Source organism: Vulpes vulpes, chromosome 15 (assembly GCF_048418805.1).
Source record: "Vulpes vulpes isolate BD-2025 chromosome 15, VulVul3, whole genome shotgun sequence".
Taxonomy (NCBI): domain Eukaryota; kingdom Metazoa; phylum Chordata; class Mammalia; order Carnivora; family Canidae; genus Vulpes; species Vulpes vulpes.
Window position 1 is genome coordinate 43,942,081 of NC_132794.1, and position 16,902 is coordinate 43,958,982.

General features: G+C 36.0%; 1 protein-coding gene across 7 annotated transcripts in view; it reads left to right on the forward strand.

Moving 5' to 3' along the window:
* Positions 1-16,902, forward strand: part of CDIN1 (CDAN1 interacting nuclease 1) — a 229,574-nt gene that overhangs the window by 26,835 nt on the left and 185,837 nt on the right. Inside the window, exon 2 of one of the 7 annotated variants that reach the window (XM_025998429.2) lies at positions 6,981-7,071. The exons of the other annotated variants lie outside the window; for them this stretch is intronic. The gene's annotated coding sequence lies outside the window, so the exon portion shown is untranslated. The remainder of the gene's footprint in view (positions 1-6,980; positions 7,072-16,902) is intronic. 7 annotated transcript variants of the gene reach the window in all.

A 16,902-nucleotide genomic window follows, 5' to 3' on the forward strand; every position in this document is an offset into this window, starting at 1 on the left:
CTACAAGGAATAAAAATCCTGGCTTTTGCGTGTGGTCAGGGTGTGACCACCATTCATCACCTCAACAACAGACATCAGACTCACTCATTGCTTGGTTTCCAAGGTCTAATAATCCCCCAAGAATTTAGAATGTTGTTGACTTGTCCCCATTTACATCACTGAAGAAAGAAGCTTTGCAACAGGTGCAGCTGTATACTAATTGTAGGGTGTGCTTAATCTGTCCAGAAGGGAGAGGGACTCCAAATTTGGTATCTTAAAGAGTGTAGTGACCTTTTAAAGTCCCAGGATGAGAATTGCCAACAATTGCAACAGGCTAATTATACCCACAAGGAGTTGTGAAGTGCTTTTAAGTTTTCCTGTACACCTAGAAGTTCAGTGAATGGCTTGAAGTCATTAACATATGACAGATGCACTCCCTTTTCAAGGGCTCCTATGATAAGTTTTGATTGTAGAAGTGGGAATTTGACCCTAGCTTATCACTTACTTCATTAGCTTGCTTTAGGACAAGGACTTTTTTTTTACATGAGTGTTATCTTACCCATGTTCCAGAATTCCATCCGCCTCCTTCTCTCTGCTGATAGGAAGTCACAGCGATAACCTTGATGTTGTTTTTTCCAAAGCATATTGTATATCATGCACTGTTACATATATTTTATATATATATATAGAATATTAATATGTCTCACCTATCATATGTTTTACATAATATGATTGCATCTTATCTGAGCATGGGTATTACAGAGTTTTTGATTACATTATTTTAGAGATACTGGCTTTATGGGATTTCTGTTCTTTTTTTAAGGAAAATATACAGAAACACCTGTTGGCTTTATAAAGAATACAGAAAGTCCAACTTCTACATTTCCATGAAGTTGACTTTTTTGAGGTTGGTGAGAATAGGGAAAAGAAATTTGGGTTTTGTCCTGGGGGCCTCGGTACACATATGGAAGAAAGCATGGCATGCTTCCCAAAGAATGAACAAATGATAGAGGTACGCGCACCTCCCCCATGAGGAGACGTGGAAATGGGGCATGGAAGGGCCTTATGCAGTAAACCCTGTGACTGCAGCACTTAGATGAAATTGCTTTCTTTTTATCTGGTTGGAAAATCATCTAAAATAAGCCATACAGGATTAAGGTTAAAAAAAACTGAGTAAAACCAGTCTTGGGTAATCTAATTCCCTGTCATAGTTTCTCTGTATTTACCTGCTTAGGATGCCTGTTTCAATTCCTTAATAGACTATATACTTAAACTTTATTTTAAAATATTTTCTGTGAATTAAAATCTCTGTTTATAGAAGTCACTATTCACTTAGTCTCTAAGGGTTATTTGTAGATTTTATATTCCCAACAGGCATAATCATATTTAGCTGTGTTCCTGTCAATTACCTGCAAGTTCTTTTTGTATAATTAGGGGATGGTTAATTTACTCTAAGTAAGGTTGCCACCTGTCTAGGGATTAACCCAAACAGGTTGGAAGTCACAGAGAGACTTTGGAGTTTGGGTTTAAAGTAGTAGGAATTAATTTCTTAACTCTCTTCTGCCATTTTGGTGGCACATTTTGGATTACTCAGTGGTAATGGTGACAACAGGTGTTTTCCTGGTCACTAGATTGATAAAGTATGTTGTTAAAATCATAGGTGCCTGCAAGTCTGTGAACTGGAGGTGTAATGCTTGGTACTCATTGAAAATGCACTGGAAAGATCCACACATTTCCACTGTTTCTACTGTTACCTGGTCAGAATGTCCAATGAGTGGGAAGTGGCATCCCTAAATGAGGATAGTCTGAGGACAAGAATTACATTCACTGGAAATATTATCATCTTACTGGTGTTTCAGGGAAACAAAACATGAAGATGTAATCATGTAGTTCATAGAATTTGGGGACATAATTTTATAGTTTTAAAATAAGCTGTGGGAAAAATTTAATTTTTTTTAACGAACATGTTTTGCTTGCAAGGTTTCCATGCAATATGGAAAATCAAATGCCTTCCTTCATTTGACCTAATGTGTATGTGACTGCATTCCATTTAGGACCTGGACCCTCCTAGGAGACAGGGGTCTATGATCAAAACCAATTCTTTGAGATTGATCTAGATTTCTTTTCTCTTTTTTTCTTCCTTGCTTTCTAATTTGAAATTAAATCATTATATGTTGTATAAATATTAATTTTTAAATTTTTCTCATTGAGATATAATTCATATAACCATAATACCCTTTTAAAGTGTACAAACCAGTGCTTCAAAAACCACAACAGTTAGTATATTCACAAAATTGTACAGCCATCACCATTATCTTAATTACAGAACATTTCATCAACCCCAAAAGAAACTAAATAGGCATTAGCAGTCACTCCTCATTCCTATTCCTTCTCACACCAACACTGTGAAAAACACTAATCTGTAATCTCTATATAGATTTTTCTATCTGAACATTGTATTTAAGTAGTATCGCGTAATACGACTGGCTTCTTTAACTTAACATGATGTTTTTAAGGTTCATTCGTGTTGAATTCCCTTTTTACTGTTGAATAATCCATCATATCACTATACCACATTTTGTTTATCCATTCTTCATGAGTTAATGGATATTTGGTGGTTTCCACTTTTTGGCTGTTATGAATTAGATACCTAGGCACAGAGTATCTGAGTAATATGGCTTAACATTTTGAGACTCTATAAAAATATTTTCCAAGGGTCTGCATCCTTTTATATATTCCTATCAGCAATGCTGAGATTCCGATTTCTCAGCATCTTTGCCAACACATGTGTATTGTCTTTTTTATTATAGCCATGCTAATGAATATAAATTGGTATCTCATTGTGGTTTTGATTTCCATTTCCTCAATGAGTAATGATGTTGAGAATGTTTTCATATGTGTATTGGTTATTGTGTATCTTCTTTGAAGAAATGTCTGTTTACATTCCTTGCTCTTTTATGTTGTTTTTTTATTATTTTTATTATTATTGAGTTTAGGTGTACTTTACATATTCTGGATACACATCCCTTATCAGATACATGATTTGCAAATACTTTGTCCTTGTCTGTTGGTTCTCTTTTTATGTTTTTGATGGTGTCCTTGAGTTATTCTTTTAAAGGGGTCTTACTTCAAGAAGGAAGAAAATAGAAAGTCAATACAGAAGTATCTGTAACCTTCCTATAAGGAAAATATTAGGGATCCCTGGGTGGCGCAGCGGTTTGGCGCCTGCCTTTAGCCCAGGGCGCGATCCTGGAGACTCGGGATCGAATCCCACATCAGGCTCCTGGTGCATGGAGCCTGCTTCTCCCTCCGCCTGTGTCTCTGCCTCTCTCTCTCTCTCTGTGACTATCATAAATAAATAAAAAATTAAAAAAAAAAAAAAGAAAATATTATTACTTTGTCATGAAGTTCTTTTGTTTGATAAACATACTGTTTTGGTGAAGTTGTTTTCCTTCAGATAACATGCTAAATAGAAAAAAAAATGTGTCAATATCTTCAATATAACTTAAAAGCTCAGACATTTTAATATTTTTCTTTTAAAGTTATGCACATAAATATATCTGATCACATCATCTAAGTTGAGAATCTGATATGAACTATATTTAGTAAAATGCAAAAAATAAAAAGAATCTTGCAAATCAATGCAAGTATGAAATTTTAAATAATATGTAGTTAAAAAGAATCAGGGCCTTATCAATTTGAGATTTTAAAAACTTGAACTGAGTTCCATTGTTTTTACAATGTAATTAATCAGGTATGATTTATGAAATGTATTTTGTTTTTTACGTGAGCATTGGGAAGAGTGTATGGCTTTCTTGGTCCACAAGAGCTAGGCCTGCAGATCCAGACCTGACAGGAGGTCTGGCTTCCAAAACCAAGTTGGCAGCTGTCTTGAGGGCATGGCCCTGGGCAAGTCACTTACTCTCTTGGAATTCTAGTTTGTCCGCATGGATAGCAGGAACCCCTGCTTTTCACACAGGGATGCTGTGAAGATAAATGTGGGCTGTGTAAAAAGCTTTTAAGAGAAATGTAGTGCCAAGGTAATGTCCTGCCAATCTGGAGGCTGGTGTTTTTGTAAAGCTGTGAAAGGAAACTTTTGACAGTCTCTGGGAGAGAAATTAAATGAGAGTTTATCCCTTGTATACAGCTCTGTCTGTGACCACACTAGCTCTCTGACTCTTCAGAGCAGGGTGGGCACCCAAGAGCTACTCTGGCTGATGAGTATCTCAGGGGTCTGAAAGAGTGAACACATTGCTAAAGGCATTTATAAGCAACACTTAGTCAATAGTTCACACTGTAATATGGGAAATTTTTAGCCACTGAGAAGGTATTTGCATTAAAAACAAAACAGATGACAACTGTATCAAAGCACAGGGATAATTGCATGTTGAAATGATATTTGACTAAAACAAGGGGGCACGTAGAAAGCTTTGGAATTGCGATATTGTGGAGGAGCAGCTAATTGCTTGCTCCTCTTGTCACTTTGCTTTTTTTAAGTGACTTAAGCAAGGTAGACTCTTAAGTTGTGCCTTTATAAATCTTTTCATTTGTGTAATGTGAAAATTATAAATGTGTGATTACCAGGCTCTTTATCCAGCCTCAGTTGTATAGTATATTGTCTCCTTTGGACAGTTAATGAGATGCTGGCTTTGTGCAGTTTATCCTGGGAAATAAATGGATAACTTTCTTTGACGTCTCCTTTTGCCACACTTCCTTGATTTGGATTGGTGCGTATGTAATGGTATGTGAGCATGTCGGGGAGTGGGTATGTATTTATTTTTGCTTTGTGTATATGAATAATAGGAATAAATGAAGTCTGGTTTTCAGCTGATTCCATTTTGCATATGCTGAAGTACCTGCTCTCTTCAACGACCACCCCCTCAAGAAAATTATGTCTCTAGAATTGGTAACCTGTTTTTAAGAGAACTTATAAAATCTTTCTAAATGAAAAATCATTCCAGGAGTGTCTATTATTGGCAATTTTCTTCTGTCTGCTTTTAGAACTTATTGGCCAACCAGGTCAGACATTATTAAAGTTCAAGGGATCCAGTGGGAAAAGTAATGGTTTTGTGCTACTATGAATTTTAAATGTTGCCATTTTCATGTGTTACAACATCATCTGTTCTCACATGGCACTCAAAATGTATAGAAGTTTTAGGCCAAATTCAGGGTCAAGGTTTAGTAGAGTGATGATTCTGACTTCTGACTCATTCTCCTAGAATCATGTAACTCAAATTATCTGCATACCATTTTGTACCAGGATACTTTTTTCAAGTCATTTGAAAGAACTTACTGTAAGAAGTTGTTGTTTTTTTTTTTTTTTTTTTTTTGTCTCATCACTTCTTGGAAATTTATATAGATATGGTTGGAGACTCAGTACTCACTGTACTGATAAGTATTCATTATATTGAAATAATGGGGGGTGCTTCATTTCTGAGAATAGCTGTGTTTTATGCCTCTCAAAAGCAATGCCTTTTAAATATAAAACCCCTGGGGAGGCTGAGTCTTGCACAGAATACTTTTTTGAGTCCACTCTCTGGCACATGAGAGTGTGTCACCAAATAGGTGCTTGCTAGCTATTTGCTGAATTACTGAATAAATGAACTGACTGCCTAACAGAAGTAGCCTCTAAATTTGTAGTTATTTGATGTACAAAATTACTGGATTTAATGAAATGAAGAGAGATGGAGATTTACACAAAATCATCATGGTTCAGTTGAATGAATCCAGGAATACTTACTTCTCATAGAATGAAATGTCCATGTCTCATAAAATCAGTTGATTTAAATTTTCTCAGTATTCTTATTTTAGAAGAGAAGAGGGAAAAAGGTTTGCGTTTTGAAAATCAAATATTTAATTCCTGGGGCTCCTGGCTGGCTCAGTCAATAGAGCATGTGACTCTTGATCTCAGAGTCATGAGTTTAAGCCCTATGTTGGTCATGGAACCTACTTAAAAAATAGTAATAATAATAAAAAAACCCTGATATTTAAAAAAGCTTAATTTCCATAGTAAATATTATACTATTCTATGATAAGAGATTATGTCTTTTTTTTTTTACTATTTAAATTTTTTCCCAGTTTTATTGAGAAATAATTGGCTTTCACCACTATGTAAGTTTAAGGTGTACTTCATAACATATGTACAGTTTGATTTACATATGTTATGAAATTATTACTATAATAGTTTCAGCTAACATGCAACTTTTCATGTAGATATAATAAAAAGAAAAGAAAGAATAAAGAAATTCTTCTTGTGATGAGAACTCTTAGGATTTTCTCTCTTAATAATTTTAGAGGATTATGTCTTGAACTGAAAACAGAGAAGCCTTTGCCTTTTGTCAAATGAATAACGAGTCATTTAATTTGTAGCATTTCCAACCCTAAATTCTGTTGCTCACCAATGGTGTTTTAGAAATGAAATTCATTATAATAATAATTGGAGAGTACTCTCAAAGGAATATCATATACCAAGAGTTAAAAGAGGCTTGGATTTATTAAATTGTATTTAGGAGAATCAAGGCAGGGAGTTAATTTTTAGCCACCTACATTGATGATTATTATAGCAGCTTTGTTTATGACTGTTGAGTTCACTTGTAGAGTGCTGTGCTTGTGGCAGAAATTGTTGTTTTCCACCAATATCTGTTCTTCCCTTCTTTCATGTTGACAGGGTGCTCGATTTTATCCAGGCATACAACTTCCCAGAACAGAGGCTCCCTCACAGCCCGCGTGGCCATGGGACTGAGTTCTGGCTATTGTAAAGTTCCAGAACCTTCTTTACAAGATAGCCCAGCCCCATCTCTCTTCTTCAAGTTATTTCTCCATCTTGCTGTTGGGATGCCACTATATTAACTGTAGGAGTAAGGGTGCATCCTAGAGATGGTGTATTGAGCTGGAAGCTAGCCTGGATCCCAAGGATTTCCTAGAGCAGGATTCTATGCTGGAAGAGACATATTTCTGTCTTGTTTAATCTATAGTTCATTTGAGTTTTCTGTCTCTTGCAGCTGTACCTCACCCCATCTGATGTAAAGGCAGCGATGCTGTGTTTTACTAGATTGGAATCCTGGGGTATAAGGATCAGAGGTCAGATTACAGGTGGGTCAGACCAAGTTGCTCACCATATTCAAAGCTCTTTCAAAGTGCACACCTCGCTGATTGCAGATGAGGCAGGTGGCTTTTCATAAGGTTGACGCTTTATTATACCCAGCATCTCTACTTTCCTGGTTCTGGATTTGATCTCACTGAGTTAGGCTCAGACGTGGCTTTTACAGATTCCCTCCAATGACTCATTTGCATTATCTACCTGCCTGTTGTAAAGGTAGAAAGTTGGGTTAGGGTGGGTTAATTGATTACATAAGGAACAGGTCATAGTGCTCTTTTCAGGTATCCTTATGCATAGTCTGGCCTCGAACATTGTTTCCCTGAAGTCATTGATCCCACTATTGCCATCTCTTTAAAATGGTAATGATTATTATGTGCTTTGTGATATTGTAGTCCTTTTCTCATAGTGACAGCAAAGCCTAAATCAGATTCAGTGTTTCTTTTGTATTTGGTATAGCCAAAATTTCTAGTCCTTAAAAATTAATTAGTAACACTCACTCTCTTATTTTTCTTAAAAAGCTTGAAATTGCTTGCTTTGAAGCACCACAGTTTTTGGAAACAATAAGTATTCCCTTTTATACCAATGTTTTCTCTGTTATATGTTTACATGTTATCTTTCTTTTTTTTTTTTTCTTTAAGATTCTCTTTACGTATTAGAGAGAGAGAGAGAGAGAGAGAGAGCACGAGTGAGCATGAGCTGGGGTGGGGGTAGGGGGCAAGGGAAAGAGAGCAAGGGAGAAGCAAACTCCCTGCTGAGCAGGGAATCCAAGGCAGGGCTCTAGCCCAGGACCCAGGGATCATGACCTGAGCCAAAAGACAGACGCTTAACTGACTGAGCCACCCAAGCATCCCAATGTTGTCTTAATGAATATTTATTCTGTGTGCTATGAGCTGCAGTATCTTTGCATTTCCTTACAAATGGATATGTGTTTGGTGTAGAGGTAGGCAGATGTTAAAGAATCAGAAGAGGAGGGTTATTCTTTTAGATCAACCTCTGAAATGTTAGTATGTTCAAGATCTTGTGCTTAAATGTTGGTGATGTAAAGTTTAAAAGGTGAAAAGATAGAAAGATCCCTTGCCTTAAAGAATGCAGAATCTAATGGGGGGAAAACAGCAGACAAAGAAAGGAAGAATACTTTAAATTAAAATTCAACATGAGACTTATTTATCAGCTCAGTAAATGCACCAGTCTGAAGGGTTTCATGAGCCCTTAGACCAAAGCAATTCTATTGAGAGCTATTGAATAGCAGTGCTCGTGCCCCCAACAGCTAGTGAAAGAGCCATCCAGGTACATTTTTGAATGCTTAAAATTAAGATTTTTAATACAGGCTTTCTCAGCTGGGTCTGTTTGCTTGTTTGTTTTTTGGTTTGAAGCCACATGGTTTCCTCTGGTTTTCTTCCTGGAACATTGTGTAATTGTCCAAATTCTGGTACAATTCAGGTTTAATATAGTCATTTTGGAAACTTCCAGATTATCCTCCTTCATAGTTGTATTCTAAAAGCAATTCCAAAGGATAACATTTGCCTTTATGGTGTCTCAGCTAGCTGAATTTAACATTGGGCCAGTGAGACAATATAAAGAGAAACTATCAGGCAAGGAAGATGAGCGTACAGGAAAATGTGAGAAGCAGCATGCTATATAGACTAACTTCATCTCATTGTCTGGAATGACGATGATACCACTCCCTTTAGCCATCAGGATGAAAGCCACATCTTAGACATGGTGGAAAGGTGAACTGGGAGGAGCTGGTACTTGGTTACAGGATTGAATTTTGAGAGGCTCAATTCTTTAGGAACTAGATGCTTCTATGTTTATTTTGGTAATTTTTCTGAGCCTATGATTTCTAATATGCATAGAGTAATGTTAGTCTTGGCCAGCCAATACCTAGTATTGTTTAAGACTGTGTATCTGAAATTATAAAATATTATACTTGTTCTTTTAGTTCATGGGAAAAAATTTCATTTTTTTAAAATTAAATTGTCACCCCGCCCTCCACCCCACCCCCCATTTAAAGGGACAAACCCCTTAGTGTATTAGCTTTTCAGAAATGTAGGAAATGTGATATCTGACATAATATTTGGGAAAAGGTTTTGTTGGCTGACCTAACAAGTTCAAGTTTTTTTGTTTTTTTTTGGTGGTATTTTGTTTTGTTTTGTTTTTCTTCAAGGGCTTTTAATAGAATTGCTTTGGTCTAAGAATTCATGATAGACTAAATGAAATCCTTCAGTCTGCTGGATTTAGTGAGACCATAAATTACACTTATGGTAAATGTATCTTTCTTTTTCCCTTTTCATTTGACACAATTCATTGAAATGATGACTACCCATAAGTGGTTAGAATTTTATATGTGGGAAACTTGAGGAAAAAAACTTTTGAAAATAAGGTGTTTGTTACTTTCTTCATAGCATCACCTATGTTTGATTCTTTTCAATGTGCTTATGCTTAAAAATACATTTCAGTATATTACCTGATGTGTGTATCTTAGAACTGAAAGGGTTTTTATTCAGGTGGATTTTTCAGTATTTTTACTGTCACTTGTAGGGCAAAGCTGGGCATGATCCAGTTTTCCTTAGGGGAATGCAGTAGGCTTGTGGGATGGATGGGGACAAGTGGACATGCCTATAGATGTCTTCTCTCCCTTTACCTGGTTAAGAACAAGTTGGGAGCAAACAGAGCAGGTGTTGTGAAGTAGGGAGAGGCACCTATAGGAACCTCCATCATGGGGAGCAGGACCCAACAGCCAGGCTGGGCCAGGGATGAGACTTAAGTTCCTGTCAAGAGCAAATTCTCAAATAACCATAATACTAGAGAGGTTTGAAAAGTCAAGATTCCTATTACACACACACACACACACACACACACACACACACACACAAAACAAAAAATCTGGGAAGCTCAGCGGTCTGTGGGCTGAGTCTGAAGAAATGAGCCAAGATAATGGCAAATTGGACTTAACCTTATCAAGTGCTGGGATGCTTGGCTGAAGGTACTCAGATTCTTCCTCCTTGATGTTAGTTTGGGTCTGGAAGTTGTGGGTAGACCCCAGGATGAGGTCATGTAGCTCTAGAAGGAACCAGGTACAGCAAGCACTTCCCCAGGTGGGTGCTGTCTTGAGTTACCTTAGCATTTGTGTCAGAGAAGGCAGTCTTTCTGGTTTCCTCTGATCTGGGAAGGGAGTTCCTCTTTCCTTTGGAGGTCATTTTTGTGCCTGAAAGGAGAATTTAGGCTTCTTATATCAAAATCAGGCTTTTCTAAATATTGAGGCGCATAATTCTTTGGCACTGCTCAGGCACTGGGCACATTGAGATTTGAGAAGAATCTTATACAATATAAGTGGCAATTCTGTAGGATAAGGGATATTTGCTATAGTTTGATTGGATGGTATATTTTGGAACATACATGAAGCCCAGTCACATTTTTAGGATATTATATACATATCAAGAAAAAAGTATGTTTCCCCCTCTGAATTTTTATTTCTTATATAAATAAGATTAAAACCATAAGAAAATAAATCACCTGTAACTTTAAACTCGTACACATTTTTTACAATTATGTCTTCTTTTATAGACCTTAAACATATGCTTACTTAAAGCTTAATTATAAACATAGTGTTAATATAGCTTTACATGTAATTTTTTCATTTCAAATTATAGCTAAAGATATATTCATTTAAAGCCACTAGTTGCACAGTAACTTTACTGGGTGATGAATTCGTATCTGCTGAGTTGAACTTTATGGAGAAAAGGTGGAAGCTTGTGATGTAGGATCCTTTTTATTGTTGTTGAAACTAGGTTGTTTTGCAACTAAGAATTATATGATGTTAGTCCATTGGTTCTTGAAAGTAATTTTATTTCTTGGATGCCATATTAAGAACATAGGGTTTGAGGCCAAAGTAGCTATGTTCACATGCTGGTTTCATTGATTTGGTTAAGATACTTTACCCCTGCCCCTCAGTTTCTGAAATACTACTATTTCTGTTATTTTAGTGTTGATAATTAAATAATACAGAGCATGATACCTACGAAGCTCTTCACCCTCATTGTATCTTTGTCATCATCCATCATCACGTGATCACCAAGATAGTAGGTATTTGTTGAGCATCTGCACTTTATTAGACTGATGGAGTTCAACAGAAATGGAGAAAAGTTACAAAATAGGATATTATAGCAGAAGTTAGTGTATAAGAAGCGTAATTGTGTTGTGCATAGTCATAGTAACTGAACTCCATCATCTCTGTTCGTCTTCTAGTTTCTGTGAAGACACACAGAGAAGTAGGGAAGGCATTTACAGCCATTTAAAATTGGCTTTATTGGAGTGAATGACATTAAGTGCTGAGATTAACTGCCAGAAGGATTTGATCGTGAATTAAGAATAAAAGGTTTGTGGTTAAGAGTTAAAATTTTGTGTTTAATAAGAGAAGAGCTTAATGCATCTTAAGGCATTCCATTTGTTGTTTTAATATTCTCAGCATTTATTATTAAAGTGAAGTGGTTGTAGACTAATTATAGTCCATATCATCATGATGATGATGTTTTTAGAGAAGTCTGAAAATCTACATTTTTTTTTTCAAACTAATGCAGTAGGGAAAATACAGCATCTAAAGCTTCAGATAGTTTGCTTGAACTCATAAGATCACTAGTGAGGCTATGTAAAAGCACTAAGTTCTAAGGAAGTTACTTTTTTGCAAATTCCTGCATTTCTTTGTTAAATTCTTAAATGAAAAGCATCAGTTCGGTAACTAGAGGTTGAGAGTAGGGGATAAAAAACAAGGAAAGAGCATGAAATTGTGAATACCATTATATTAATATAACTGAAAATATGTTTAGGAAGAAAGTGGTAAAGATGATAGGGTGATTTTTATAAATCAAAACAATTATAAAGTGAATGTAGCCAATCATTTTTACTAATTTTATATAAGGTCTCTGTGACCTACTAAATTAAGAAGGATTGGGAGTGCAGAACACATACTCCTGTACAGAAAAAGAATTAAAAAATGTTTAAATGGTTTTAAACGATAGTCTAAACTTTTTTACTCTGTGGAAAGGTTACAGAAGCAATTATGTTTATTAAATACAGACTAGTAGCTTTATGGTCAAAGGATTAGATGAGCCTCAAGATGTTCATTCATTCATTTTATTTTTAAGATAAATGCTTGAGAAAGGAAAATGAATTTATTTGGTTTTGATAAGCAGCTCTTTTAAGAAAACTATTTGAGGGGATCCCTGGGTGGCTCAGCGGTTTGGCGCCTGCCTTTGGCCCAGGGCGCGATCCTGGAGTCCTGGGATCGGGTCCTGCGTCGGGCTCCCGGTGCATGGAGCCTGCTTCTCCCTCCTCCTCTGCTTCTCTCTCTCTCTCTCTGTCTATCATAAATAAATAAATAAATATTTTTTTTTTTAAAAAAAGAAAACTATTTGAAGTGGATCAGAATCCGTATTCTTTTTAGCAGTGTACATGACTGAGGAAAAGTTAGCATTAGTATTTGGTGTTGCTTTAGGTCTGAGGCTTTTGCAGAAGAAAAGCCAAAAGTGATATGGTGGTATAGAAAGGTAACCATTATTGGCTAGTGGTAACAGTGACCTCATCCCATTCATGGTAATAATATCATAGATTACTTACTGAATTGTGCTGAGGGTGGTTTTTCAGAGAAGTCATTTTTGTCACTGTAATACAAATTGATATTATTGGTTTTTTGGTATCTCATTTTGTATTTTGAACTCTTTTGACAAATTCCCTTGTGAAACCAAACTGATTTTAAGAATTACCTTTATTGGGATCCCTGGGTGGCGCAGCGGTTTGGCGCCTGCCTTTGGCCCAGGGCGCGATCCTGGAGACCCGGGATCGAATCCCACATCAGGCTCCTGGTGCATGGAGCCTGCTTCTCCCTCCGCCTGTGTCTCTGCCTCTCTCTCTCTGTGTGTGACTATCATAAATAAATAAAAATTAAAAAAAAAAAAAAGAATTACCTTTATTTCCCACAACATCAGCTACCATGATAAAAATCTTAAGAGCCAAACCAATCGTTCAATTTGAAGTTCCTAAAAAGAAGTGGGGCCCTTTTAGTTCTTCAGTGCCTGCTTGTCTCTTCCTGGGATAATTTAGTTCAAGCAAGAGATCTCCTAAAAATACAAAAACCCAAACCAAAAAAACAAAAAAACCCAAGAACAACCAATAAAACCCCTCTTTTGCCACTTGAATAATTGTTAGGTTGAATATTGTTATATATGCATATATTTTTACACGTAAAAATATATTTTGTTAAAAATCAACTTTTCAGGTTAAGATTCTGGTGGCTCTTTTATTAAACATCTGTCTTCAGTTTGTATAAAAAAAAAATAAGGTAATTTGGGGGAGACTGGGATTTCAACAGTAAAATAGTTGTGTTAGACCCGAGAGGTGATTATTTAACCTCTACTGGGGGACGTGGTACCTTATAATCACAGGTAAATGAAAGGAGTTAATTATTTTCCTTCATGTTCTCACCCTGTGGTCTGATTACTTTAAATGCTTAGAAGTCTTAATAAACAGTTTAATCACTCTAGTTACTGACCTAGAATAGACCTGTTATGTTAGGCCCACAAAGAAATGTCCAGTGTCAACATGATTACAAGTCATTATTATTAGGACTAAGGCACAGTTTTTTGATGAACTATACTTAAACGTTTTAGGGCTGTAAGCAGAGAGAAATTTTAAAGTTGTAGAATTGATAAAAATCCTAGAACTTTTAAGATGAAAATGCTTTCTAAAGTCATAAATCTATGTACAGATGGGGAAACTAAGACTTAGAAATATTAAGTGATTTTCACAACTAGACTTTAAGCATTTCCAGAATAAAAGCAATTGTTCCTATTGGTGCTCCCTTGACAGTACAGCTTTCGATGCTCTCCATTTTTTAGAAAATAATTGTGGAACACATGAAGATGTCTACCAGAAATGTCTAAGAGAAAACTAATATTCTGAAGGACTGAGAAATGGTCCTAAATCAGGGAAAATGACACATTACCTGGAGAAACAATCACTTTCCATATTGTAGGGTCGCATTTAAAATTTTGCATTTGTACTAGAAACAAAGAACTGTCATAGAGGGAAAAATTCATAATGTTGATTTCCCATTCATCATATCATTTGGTGGTGAGAAGTGTGAACTTTGTGGATTTGGGATCTCCTGGGCATATAACATGTGGTCTAGCATGTTTTACTTTTTTATTTGTATTTATGGTTTAGCCTATGCACATGGGGCATAGATACATTATGATTACTGAAATAACAAAAGTATGTGGTATTCCCATCTGTTAAAATGACTTCAACACACTATTACTCCATTAAGTGTCGCTTGTAGCACAACTTATTTTTTCCTTGATTTATCTGTAACTGATGAAAAATAACACTTTCTGTAACATTGAGTAAATCATTTCATCTCTATTACCTTTACTTTTATTGCTTCTAAAATGAGAGGGTTAGGTTAGAAATCCTATGATATCTCATCTCTTGAGATACTCCTTTCACTAAAATAACTTGATTTAATAGTGATAATATGTTCTGCAGGAGTATCCTGAGTCCACTTATTACTCTAAGGAGTAAAAGTTCTCCCAAATAGAATAAAGAAGAACAGTCTAGACTCTGGAAAGAATATGGTAATTTATAGTGATATGGTAAGATTAGGCTGTAAACTGTTTCGGGATTTGAAGGTGGGAAAGAGTGTGAGAGGCTAGAAAGAAGGGGCCTAAAGAGTGCTTTGCTGAAGAGTTTAAACTTCATTGTATAGATAGTTGACACCTCCTGGGATTTTCAGGCCCAATGGGTAATGTAATTAGATGTGTATTTTAGAAGTGTTGTTGGTAAATTGGAGGTTGGATTAAAGGTTGTAAAGCCCTGTAGCAAGGGAAGCAAATCAGGAAGCTATTTAGCAGTTGAGGGGAGTAGGGACAGATGTGAACAACTTTCAATGATAGAATCAACAAGACTTGGTGACTTGTTAGATGTTTCAGGGGTGAGGGAAAGGAAGGAATCTAGAGTGATCCAGAGATTTCTAGCTCAAGTGTTTGTGTTTATAGTAATAATTGATTTAAAGGAGGTTGGATCTGAAATTCCTTTCTGGGAAGGGAGTGGTGGTAAATTTAAGGTACTTGTAGCCAAATAAGTGAAAAGTCCCATAAGGTGCTCAAAACTTGGGACTGATTCTGAGTAGAGATGGAGGGTGGAAATAATATATTTGGGAGTTTTGGAAGTAGTTACTGGGAACACAGCAGGGTGTGGCTTTACTTGCATGAGCATGTGAGGTGCAAAGAGAAGAAGGTTGAAGTGATGTCCCTACAAAACTGCAGGGAGGAAGATATGCAGCCAGTGGAAGAGAGAAAGATAGATGGCTAGCAGGGTAGGAGTAAAAGTTATTAGAAATTAGTGCCCTGGAATTCATGGGAGGAAAGATTTTAAGAAAAGATGGATAGTAGGTGCAAAATGTTGCCATGAGGTCAGCTAGGACAAAAACATGTCTTTGGGATATGGTGGCCTTTGTTTCAGTTAAGGAATGAGGGCAGAAGTGATATTGCTGTGGGTTGGAGGCTGAATAGAATTTATAGAAACAAAGGGTTTCTGGATAAAGACCCTAGGTCATGAAGAGAATCAGTGATGGACAGTAGTTTGAAAGGTAGGCAGGTTTTGTCTTACGAAGATGGGAAATAATGCTGGCTTATTGAAGTAAATGAAGAAAGTGATGAAAGATATACTAGCTAATACTCTTCTGTAGAATTGGGAATAAGTTGAATTTTAACCAACAAGGGAAAGATTGTAAATATCTACATACAGGCTATTGTTATTCATCTATCATTATCTGTTTTCTCTCTCTCTGTCTCTCTACCTCTCTCTCACTCTCTACAATCATAATAAAATTACCACAAAGTTAATTTGAGCATTTATAATGTAGTTGAATCTGATTTATTAAATAAGGGAAAAATCAGAAGAAATCATTGTAGGAAGAATTGATAAACACCTCTTAGAAATGTATCTATTATTTATATGTTGCGTTGAACTTACTGGGATTGCTTTAGGGAAAAATGACCAGACATTTGGTTTAGCACAAGAAATTGAGTATTTGTCACCCAGGCTTCTTATTTGTCTGATTTATGTTATGACTCATTCTAAAAAGTTAATATCTAAATTTAATTAGAAAGGAAAGAAGTCTAGATACTTAAGACTCTAACTCAGAATATTTAGAATAGGGCAGACTTAGAACAGAAAAGTCTTAAAGATCAGTTTATACAACTCCTCTTCGAGTCTTCCTTCTTGAATCTTTCATTTCTTTTCTTTTTAAATTTTGTTAGCTATAATATCCAGTTTGCTAGAATCTCCTAAAATAAAATCAGTTCCCTTTTCTTTTCTCCCTAATATCTAATTTGTGCAAAAATTTCTTACAGCTGTTTATACCACCACTATGATTGCTCACTTTTATGTATTTTTGTTATTGCCATCATAATTTCTTCTTTCAGAAATGCATTTTTTTTAATTTCTGAAAATAGGGACATTTAGGGGACTAACGTTTTAATCATTAGACTCTAGTTTAATTACCCTTGCATGAGATATAGTCAAGTCCTGAACAGAACCTTTGACTACTTTATAGGGCTAGAAGACAAGATTTAAAGATCACAGGCCACCAAAGGTAGGTGTTCATGTAAATGTCCCAGGCTTTGAGATAGGACCCTAAAGGGCCATAGCTTAGGAGTAAATGTGAACTGAAAGTAAAACAGCTTTACATGTCAGCTTGAGGTTCATTCACTTCATTGGTCCCCAGAATTGATACCTGAAATTGAAGTAAGCTGATTCTAGACTTT